The following is an 11041-nucleotide window of genomic DNA, read 5'->3' as shown; positions in this document are numbered from 1 at the left end:
TCCTTTAGATGAAGACAACCCTTGATGTGGTAGCAGGTTCAATCAGGTAAAATTTCTTGGAGACGATATAGTAATTGTGGCGTAAATTTCTTGCTTCAACAAAATGAACGCTTGATTTGTTTTAAGCGTTTGTTAATATTTTTATGTAGTTTTTTTTACTTTGAAAATTTTCTCAAACAGGGTTTACCGGACTCTAATTTGCAAAACTAAGCGAGGAGGGTTTAAGAATACTCCAGCTGATGATTTACTTGCAGTTGTTTTAAAGGTAAACAACCCATTGATTTTGGCTTGTAATACCATTACTGTATATGATTTTGTTCTAATTTGTCTTATATACACATGATTATTGATTTTTTTTTGTTTCTTATATGTGATTAATATACAATTTAGGCCATGATAGAGAAAACAAATCTGGACCCAAGTGAAGTTGGGGATATAGTTGTTGGTACTGTTTTGCCACCTGGTTCACAAAGAGCAACATAGTGCAGAATGGCAGCAATCTATGCTGGTTTTCCTGGTAAGTTTTCACTTTTATTTTTTCAGCTGCACCTTTTATGATCTTTATAATGAGCATTTGTATCCCAACAGACCAATCACTTTTTATTGGAATTTATGTACAGTGAGAAGACAAAACTTGGCATTATAAAGAGAAGAATTGTTATTTTAAAAAAAAAAAAAGAATAAGGAAAAGAAAAAGAAAAAAAGGAGAGTTTGTGTATTCATCATTACTGTCATGAAAAAAATTGAGTTTTTTTCAATGGTATATAGTTTATGAGTCTACTTTAATATCAGATGGCAATGCATGTTAAGATTTTAAAAAGATGATTTTTATTTTTAATACGAGTTTAGCAGAAAATATATAAATAATATTGTATTTAGTGTATGCTATGGAATTTGATTTATCTTCATATATGAAAGGTGCTCTCACAATCAGGTAAAATTTAGCTGAAATAGTTCTTTTTATTTTTTTTAAACAAAACAACTTTTATATAATATTAATCTTTTTCTTGTTTTTTTTCTTGACTGCCTTTCTCTTTCTCTCACTCAGGGTTTCTTCGATTTTTGTCCCTCTCTCAATTACAGTAAGCTTTTTTTTTAATATCCATTTTTGTATTTATGGGGTATTTTTATCCTCCAATCACTCTGTTGTGCTCTTAATTTATTGTGTTTTTTTTTCCAGTCTCACTTCATTACAAATATGGTTGGAAAAAGTTAATTTAGGGCTTGATTTAAACTTTCAAAAAAGGGGAAAGATCTCTAGAAACTGAATAAGAAGGTATATTCTTTTAAGATATTCTGTTTTTTTATTTCAAATATTATGCTTGATCTATATACATGTATGTGTTATATATGTGTGTGTAAATTTCCTTATTAATTCTCTGTGCATTGTATACGCTTGTGTTTAATATGATTTATTATAATGTGTGTCTACATGTGAAATAAAGAATAAAAATAAGAGCATCTCTCTTGTTCAATTTGGATCTTTCTTGCCCGATTGGGTGCTGGTCAATTAGGGTTGATATTTGAGGTGTTGAATGCAGCCATGAGGTGTGAGTTTTTAGATTGGAGTGACTATATTTGTACTTTAGGTCCTGTTTATATAGATGATCACCATTTTTACAGATTCACACATATAACCACTTCTTTGCTCTTTTATTCTTTCAATTGAGGTACACGTCTTCTCTTCTCCACTCTGTTTAAGTGTGTAGTGGTACATTTGTAGAAGCTCTCTTTCCATTTGTGAGTTACACGGCATCTTGGAATGTTAACTTTGATTGATTTTTTAACTATGTCAATATATACATAAAGAGTCTCCAATACAACAACTACTTTAGCACACTTTTGAATGATTATGTTGGCCTATACTTATTTAGCACACTTATCATCATATATGTGAACTTATCACAAATATTTATATAGAGATATATTTAGTTTGTTATTCATGCATGCCAAAATTGCTTGTTGTGGATTAGAGGATAGACCAGGCCATTATATGTTTCTTTATATAACAAAAGCAACATTTATTTCTTTAGATAATAAATAATTAAGTATTTCTCTATTTACTTTTTGTTGGAGTTTAGATATCCTTTCCTGTTTAGATATCAATTTGGATTGAAAAAGATAATGAATTTTTTTATCTCAAGTTGCTGATTTTGCATTGTATTATTATTATGTTTCTATGTATTTTAATCATGCATATACGAATATTGTTTAGCAAGGTACACTTCCAACTATTCATTTTCATATCTTTGACTTCATTGTCTTTGAAATCCTCATAACTAATATAAAATTATGAGGAATATAGATGATACTTGGCATTATACAATCTAAAAAAAATTAACTGATACACTTCTTTGTAATACATTTGTTTTCGCTTGGTTGTCATTACTTTTATAATTTTGCATTTTTTTCTTTGCCGTTGCTTGTTTGATGATTCTGCATTGCTTGTAATGTCTACATTTTCTAAGTATAGGAACACACCCTAATTATAAAGAAGATTTACATAATCTCTCATAAGAAATCTTGACTAAACACTTTAATTCAGTTTTAGAGTGTGGTATATATGTTTTTGTTTATGATAGTTTACAATCACCATGCTTGAATTTTATGTGTTTATTATTCTAGTGAAGTCTCTATCCACCCATCACCATATTCAAGAGATTGTTCTTCTTAGTGAAATGCCTTGATTAGCTATTGCCTAGCCAATATTAACTGAAGTTGCACAGAGTAAACTCATCTATATGCCAATTTCAACATATATCGTGCATATTACATCCTTTGTTGTTTTCTCTAACCTTTTTTGCACATCAAATTAATAAGTCAGTCAAGTTCTTCTGAACCAAAGCGTCATTTACATGCATTATTTAAAAGGGTAGAATAAGAACTTGTTTTGTGAGGTGACTCTAACTTGCATTCTAATATCCCTAAAATTCTCATTTGGTTAACTAAGTCTTGCATATTTCCGTCAAAGAGACTGAACCACCCTTTCTTTGTTGTACTGAACACTTTAAACAAAAAACCAACCATTCTTTTTTTCTTTTCCTTTTTCTTTTTCTTTTAAAAATTAAAAAATTTAACATGATGAAAGAATAGCTTTGGAATTTCTTCAAAAATTTCTAAGCATCTCGTGTATAGTTTCTTTCTAGAGTAGGCCCCAAGACGAAAGAGGTTCATGTTACAATTAGGCTCACTTGGAAGAGCTCTTCCATTCTGTCAAAAAATCTAGCCCGTTCATAAACATTAATCAGGATGTTATATCTATTGATGTCTACTTTATGTTGTATCTTTTCCATACAAGTAAGAACATTATTCTGATTCAATTCAAGTTTGTGATATGCGTGACTTAATTGTCTTGTTAAATTTGTTATGATCATTTTTTTTATTATGAATGTGCCCTATGTTTTATTTGTAAATGCATACAAATGCATTACTAATGTGCTCAATTTGTTCCTAGGTTTGCCAAGGTTTCATTGTGAGCCCACCTTTGCATGCCTTCAAACAATAGACCCACTCAAATATTGTCTTTCCTTTGCATTTTCATTCTCTATCATATCAGTGCTTTCTGGTGTGACCACTCTATACAACAATGGATTAAGGTTTGGTGGCCCAGTGTCTCTTATTTATGGTTGGTTTATAGCTTGTTCTTTCTCCATGTTGGTTGCTTTGTCCATGGCTGAGATTTGTTCTTCTTACCTTACTTCTGGGGGTCTCTACTATTGGAGTACCAAGCTTGCTGGCCCAAAATGGTCACCATTTGCTTCATGGATAACTGGCTGGTATGTAATAATATTCTTTTTCTAACTGTTAACTTGGGAAAATGTCTTTCTTCAATTTTTTCTAGTTGACTGTTTATACTCTGGCTTGGAGCTTTTAGAGTTTCATTTGGGGTCTGAGACTGTAATGCCTGTACAGTACAAAGTCACCATTAGTAAGTATAGCACATACTTTAATCTTAGCACTAGACCTTATATATATATAATTTAGTTAAATAAGTTATAGAGAGTAATTTTGAGCTTAGTACTGGACCTTATATGCCTAAATTAGTTGAAACAGATAGCTTATTTAAGTATAGGACTGTATCTTACTTTTCTTGATTCTTCTTTGTGGCATGTATATATTGGTGCCACTTGTATTCTGTATTCATTCAATTCAATACAATTTCATTTTCTTTCATAATATGGTATCAGAGAATTAAACTATTCTAGCATCATTTATCTCTTATACTTTAAAAAGACAAGGTTCAAACTTGTATCTTAGGCATGTCTTGGACTAATGAGATGTTCTTCATTGGAGATCATCACTTACAGATTTGTAAACTTGATTAGAACAAATTTTTAGGAGCTAGGGTCTGATCTATCCTATATAGGGTCAAAAAGACTAATTTTTAACACAAAATAACTGTGCCAAATCCATCTTTTTGAAATAACATCCTCTGATTTCTAAGCACTGTAGTTTCAAAGTCTTCAACATTTTGTAATCATTAAGTAATAACACAACATGTATTTACATATTTTCACTGGGAAATCACATTAAGTGTAGATTTTTCACTTGCATAGCTTATTCAAGTGATCATTCTCCTTAGCACTAGTGGAAAAACTGGTGGTGGATATGAGGCCTCAAAGTACTCAGTCATTGCTTTCCATGGAGGAATTTTGCTTCTTCATGTTATCACAAACAGTCTTCCCATATCTTGGTTATCTTTCTTTGGACAGTTCGTTGCTGCATGGAATATTGTTGTTATGATCAAGAGTTTCCCTCTCCTGCCTATACCATACATTTTCCAATTTCTCATTGAAAATTACTGAAATTTTCACTTACTCAGGAGTGTTTGTTCTTATTATCCTCATTCCTTCTGTTGCCACTGAGAGAGCTAGTGTCAAATATGTCTTCACTCAGTTCAACACTGATAATGAGCAAGGAATCGATGACTCAGTTTACATTTTCATTCTGGGGCTTTTGATGAGTCAGTATTCACTAACTGGTTATGATGCATCTGCTCACATGGTATGAAAAGTTGATACTTGTCTCATATATAATAACAACTTCTTACCAAGATGCATATGACATTTTTTCCTAATTGACTTTTGTAGTGACCCAAATTATTGTTCTATGTAACTGAAGGGTCAGACTAATTCTTCTTGTTTTTCTTATTATAGACAGAAGAAACCAAGAATGCTGATAAGAATGGACCAAGAGGAATAATTAGTGATGTTGGGATTTCTATCATTGTTGGACTGTGTTACATACTTGGCATCACTTTTGCTGTAACCAATATCACATCCCTTTTGGATGAAAATAAAGATTCTGGTGGTTATGCCATTGCCGAAATATTTTACCAAGCATTTAAGAGTAGATATGGTAGTGGTGCTGGGGGTATTGTTTGCTTGGGAGTGGTTATTATAATTCTGTTTGTGGCCTTTTATTATTATATGACCACTGATTTTAAATCTCGGGACTTGATAATATAATTTTTATTCTAAATTTAATATGTAATGCTATTATACACACACATATAAATATTACATATACTTTGATGTAGATCATATGACTAATTCTGGTTATAGGCATATAATAAGTATGTCCTGAAATTTTGATTTAATGCTTTTGTGAAATCTAGTCTGACTTGAGAGAAAATAAATGGAAATGTATAAACTTATCTAAATATTAAAATAATATGAAAAATGTGTTATAATATCTATTACAATAACATTTTTTATAAGTAAAGAATTTTGTTATGCAAACATCATTATATAACAAAAAATGTGTTATACTAAAGTGTAGTATAACACAAATTTATAAGTATTGAAATGTGTTATATAATTGACTCTAAACAATATAATTAAATTCTTATCTATTTATTAAAATAACACAGAAAGTGTGTTATCGTTGACAGTGTAATAACAAATTTGTATAATAATGATAAGTGTTATGTAAAGTACCCTGACCTACGATAACATAGTCGGTCTTAACACGTCAAAAAGTGTTATGGTATGTTTTGATAACACATTTTTAGTCTTATTAAAAGCATTTTTTCTTGTAGTGTATGATATGCTTAGTTCTACTTGATATTAAGACAAGTGTTTTATTGATTATTCTAGGCTCGTTGTGAAGTTATCTTGCCATTTTAATTTCTTGGACTTGAGGTAAGGAAGTTAACTAGAATTTTTATGAGTTTATGTTGATTGTATGAGATGTAATGTTATGAGATGAGCTGCTTGTATTTGTACTTGTATGTTGTATGAAAATCAGAGGTTGTTAGCATGTTGAACACGACATAACAAAGGAGTTACTAAGGTATGACGTAACTTATAGGGCGAATCCGCCGATGTTATTCTAGGACCAGAGTTCTTGAATACCTCATAAAGGAAGATTAACTGATTTATGCTTTACTGATTACTTCATAGAACTTGTTTGCTATATTTGTTATGAGGAAATATTCAAATCAAGTGTATGGGATTATGATATTTCGATGATATGCTATTTTTTTTAAGCTTATGTACGATGATAATAGTTTTGTATTGTACTTATGTGAACTGCTGTTTTTGTTTGTACCTTCTTACTGGTCTTTTAGCTCACCCCCCCCCCCCCCCCCCACCCCCTTTATTTTCCCCCTTTCAGGTAGGCAATAGGGTTTCTCATTGGCACGCATGGTGATGTGGGGAATTCTTGGGTCTGAGTATGTATGTCGTGGGGCTCTGATGAACAGAAAACAATATAGATAATGCCAAGAACATTTTATGGAGTTTAAACTTTTAGTTTAAATTTGCATAAAAGACATTATACATTAATTTTAAATAAATCAACCCATATTGTATGTTTTATTAAGGCCCCACTGAACCTTTTTCATAATTATGCTTTTCTTAATAATTATCAAGTAGTTGTCTTTTGCAAATAAAGTAGCAAGGCGTTATTACAAATGGTATCAGAGAAGGTCGTTCATGTTTCCAAGAACCCCTTCGCATACATGCTAAAGACTTGGAAAACCTCAACTCACCATGTCGTAAGTATATTATCTATCTGATTTATTTGTCTTTACTTTCTTTTAAGTTGTTAGTACTTTTGTTGCAGATTACAAACTATGCCTCTAGTAATTAGGACTTTTAGAAAGAAACTTCTCAAAGAGATCATTGGGATCTCAAGAATTCTTATAGACGAGGTAAACAACAGAGATGAATCAATTCTCTGAAAGACTTCTGTGGTGAATGATCACATTGAATGGATGAGATGTGTTGTACCATAAAAATACGAGCTGAATTACTCAGCATGGGGTACAGTTGACAAACAAGTGTATGAAGAAAATGTACATATACAGAGTATCTTGTTAACTCTGGAGTGAGTATCTTGAGCTTACTTGATAGCCTACGACAACCAAAAAGTCTCTAGTTCGTCTCTTATGCCAACAACTTAGTTCGAGGTACACATCGCCCAGATCGCCCACGTGAAACTCTACTCTTGATGAAATTGTTTATGAAAATTTCAGCATAGTTTTTGCATATAGAAAGTCGATCCCTTTTTCTGTCCGTTCCCCTTGTATTTATAGGAGATTATCATGGATAGTTTTGGGTAACCGTACATTAATATGGTAACTTAAAAATTTAGGTAACTTCTTATTTACATAAATACATAACTGCCTATTAATTATGTACCTGTTATATCGGGTAATAAATACATAATAAAATCTTGGAATTTATTAGGTGTATAAGGAATCAATGAGTCTTTTGGGATTCTTCATTGTACGTCATAGTTAGGTGTCCGTGAGCTGAACACACTCCTCGACCTGGGTGTTGTAGGACCAATGCGAACTGACTCAGGTCATGTTTACTAAACAGATCAATAAGAGTGACTCGTGGACTAGGTGGATTTTAACCATTGAACCATGTAAAATCGTGTGAGTATTTTGTTTTCTTGCTTTTTTTCATTTCTTTCTATTCGGTTTATTAAAAGCCTAGTATCTCTATTTTTCAGATTTCTAAATCCCCTGTTGTCGAAAAACCTCATCAACAAGATGCATAATAGGAAATCGCAAGTATGGCACTATCAAGTTTTAAGTAAATTTGAGAATGGAATACGACGACGGTAATATAACTGGACACTATCAAGATCCAAGACACACAAGATTTATGACACAGTCGTTAATAAGTTAGAAGACATAGGTTATGGAGTGAAATTATCTTGTGATGTGGTTATGTTAACTAGATAGATATGCATAGTCACTAAGGAGTCTTTTTAAGAGGAGCATACAAAGTGGACTAGCCAGAACATTTGGTAGCGAACAATAGCAAACCCTTGATGGAGTGGATGGAGACTAAGGATGCAGTTAGGTGAGTAAATCCATGAAAATAAAGTTCAACATAGATGACAATGACAAGCTAAGAACTAATGCAAAATGAGGACAAGTAAAGATTTGTGACATGACGAAACCGCGTCTACAGATTGGTGCTTTCATTTAGAGCAGACTAGGCTTGAATTGTCACACAAGTTTTAACCCACAATCATTGTAACGCCCTGGTTACCCCAGAAAAGTTACGGTGAATGGTGAACGGTGAACCAGAAATTTGACCCGCTACCCGAGTCCTTTGGTTAAAAACGTGTTCTAAGTGTTATTAACAGGTTAAGGTGGAAAATCAATAAAAAAGGAAAGGATATACTTTATTGAATACATAAAACCGTTCATGGGCCCACAAGAACATTTGCAAGTTATTTACAACTCAAAAAGGTCATTACTGTTTCAAAGTTTCAAACCCGCCGACCTAAGTGGCAAAAATAGGGTAAACCCCCTAGTTCCTCTGAGAACTCCTTGGCCGTGGTGGTCAAGTAGCCGCATATGTACACATCACCACCTAAGATTTCCACTCAAGGCTGGGTGAGCTTTTCTTTCCCTTTACCTGCACCACATAGCACCCGTGAGCCAAGGCCCAGCAAGAAAACACAATAAAGCATGATATAATATCAACAATGATCGTAATAATCATTCAGGACCATCAGTCCAAACAAATAGGTGACAGTCGCAAAAGTCACTAAAATGGGTCCAGCTCCCTTTAGCCTTGTGATGATAGGGTCACCGAGGCTTTATAGATAAGTGAACTTTTATTAGTTCGAACAAGATAGGTGCATGGTGACTAGTCACCAACATAACCCTCCTCATGATCTTAAATTCATAACCCTGGAACAACATTCCCTAGCCATGTGACAAGCAGTCACCGAGGCCATAAGCCCTGGCTCTAGTAACTAGTCTTAGACTAGACAAGCGCTTATAAGTTCATCGACCTTAGGGTCGGTCCAGCATTAATGCCTTAGAGCCATTCAATGCTGATATCGATTAGATCTAATCTTCATTTGGCTCGGCGGTCATGACGCTATGCCATTTCTGACTCTTAGGTCAGTGTCCCTGAGTAGTCAGTACATATACAAGTATACAACATTTGCTAGCATTCAATAGGAAATCCACGTCCACATTTATCAAACAACATGCCTCAATACAATCATGCATGTCACATGTACACAGGGTGTAGTTTTCTTACCTCGGGTTCGAGCGAGAAATAAGATAAGAACGACCCTTGAGAACGATCAACCTTTAGATTCCTTAGTGGTTACCTAATCATAACCAATTACAAACCATCAATAAAGTAAATCAATAAATGGTTCACAATCTAAACCACACTCCCGGGATCAATCCCTCACTCTCGGGACTCTCAAACTACTCAAAAGGGGTAAAGGAACCAACCCCCGAGCCTTAAGAACCATCCCGTGCCCTAAAAATAACTTTCCCTGAAACTGACCTAGCGCCTAGGCGCTGCCAACCAGTGCTGGGGTGCTGCCCCGTCAACAGAGAGGGCTACTCTCTGCCCTGCATAGCGCTGGGGCGCTAGGACTGGCGCTGGGGCACCAGCTTCAGACCAGCAGCTACACTGATTTTCCCTCCTTGGGATTCCTCTTGAAACCAACCTTCCAAACCAATCCCAAACCTTACCAAAACATCCAATTCAACCCCTAAACCTCATCTACATCACCCCCTCACCAAAACCCAATCATACATACACAAAAACTCCCATTGATTCCAACTTTCCACATCAAAATCAAGAGCTGAAAACTAAAAGAAAAACTGAGTAACACTTGAAATTCATGGACAATTCCTTACCTCCAACTGGTTTTGAATCCTCCTTAGTAGATGAACTAAGTCTATAACCCCCAACCTTTGATTTCCTAGCTTGTTACCTCAATTTGGGACCAAAAACCTCAAAGGGAGATAGGGAGAAGATGATGTACGGGAAGGAGAAGCTCGCTCTATTTTTGTTCTATATGCTTCTACAGCCAAATGACCTTAATGCCCCTAGGTCATTTAAAGCTTCTAAAGTCTCCCCAAGGGTAAAATTGTCATCTTTCACCTATTTCGTTAATCATAATTAACGCTCTCCAACTCCCGCTATTCTCAATATTCCCAAACACCAATAATTCATATCCCATTACCTTTTTATTCCCGGCAACCCTCTAATCATTAAAACACCCCGAGACTCACCCTGAGCCTCGAACTTAATCCCGTTATGACTAAACCACTACTTAATATTCAAAGATCTTCTCATGCCGAATAGCTCGAACAAATCCACATTATAATGTGGCCTCAACAATATATCATCGACATGCATACAAATATACAATTACGCCCTCAACGGGCCAAATTACCAACAGACCCCTATCATGAAATGTGGACCCACATGCATGCATTTAACATCATATCATAATATAATTCACATAAACATGCATATATTCGATTAATGGCATAATTAAACAAGTATGGCCCTCCCAGCCTACTAATCCCGCCATTAAACCATATCGGAGAATTCGGGGCATTACAATCATGATGGTAGTCACCCGTTCTATGCATGACAACAAAATCAATCAGCCTGATTATCAAGGAAATTACCATACCGTTATACTCACTGGAGAAGAAACATTCGTACAACGTCGTCTTGGAAAACAACACGTGGACCAAGATGATATTGGAAGTTCGACGTCATGTCCCTCAAATCCAAATTTGGGGTAC

At 34.3% G+C, this 11041-nt stretch overlaps 1 pseudogene; it reads left to right on the top strand.

The window, feature by feature from the left end:
- The first annotated feature begins 887 nt into the window (after positions 1 to 887).
- Positions 888 to 7186, top strand: LOC133829631 (amino-acid permease BAT1 homolog; annotated as a pseudogene).
- The last annotated feature ends 3855 nt before the right edge of the window (positions 7187 to 11041 follow it).

Source organism: Humulus lupulus, chromosome 1 (genome assembly GCF_963169125.1).
Source record: "Humulus lupulus chromosome 1, drHumLupu1.1, whole genome shotgun sequence".
NCBI lineage: Eukaryota > Viridiplantae > Streptophyta > Magnoliopsida > Rosales > Cannabaceae > Humulus > Humulus lupulus.
This window is presented reverse-complemented; position numbering and strand designations above follow the sequence as displayed.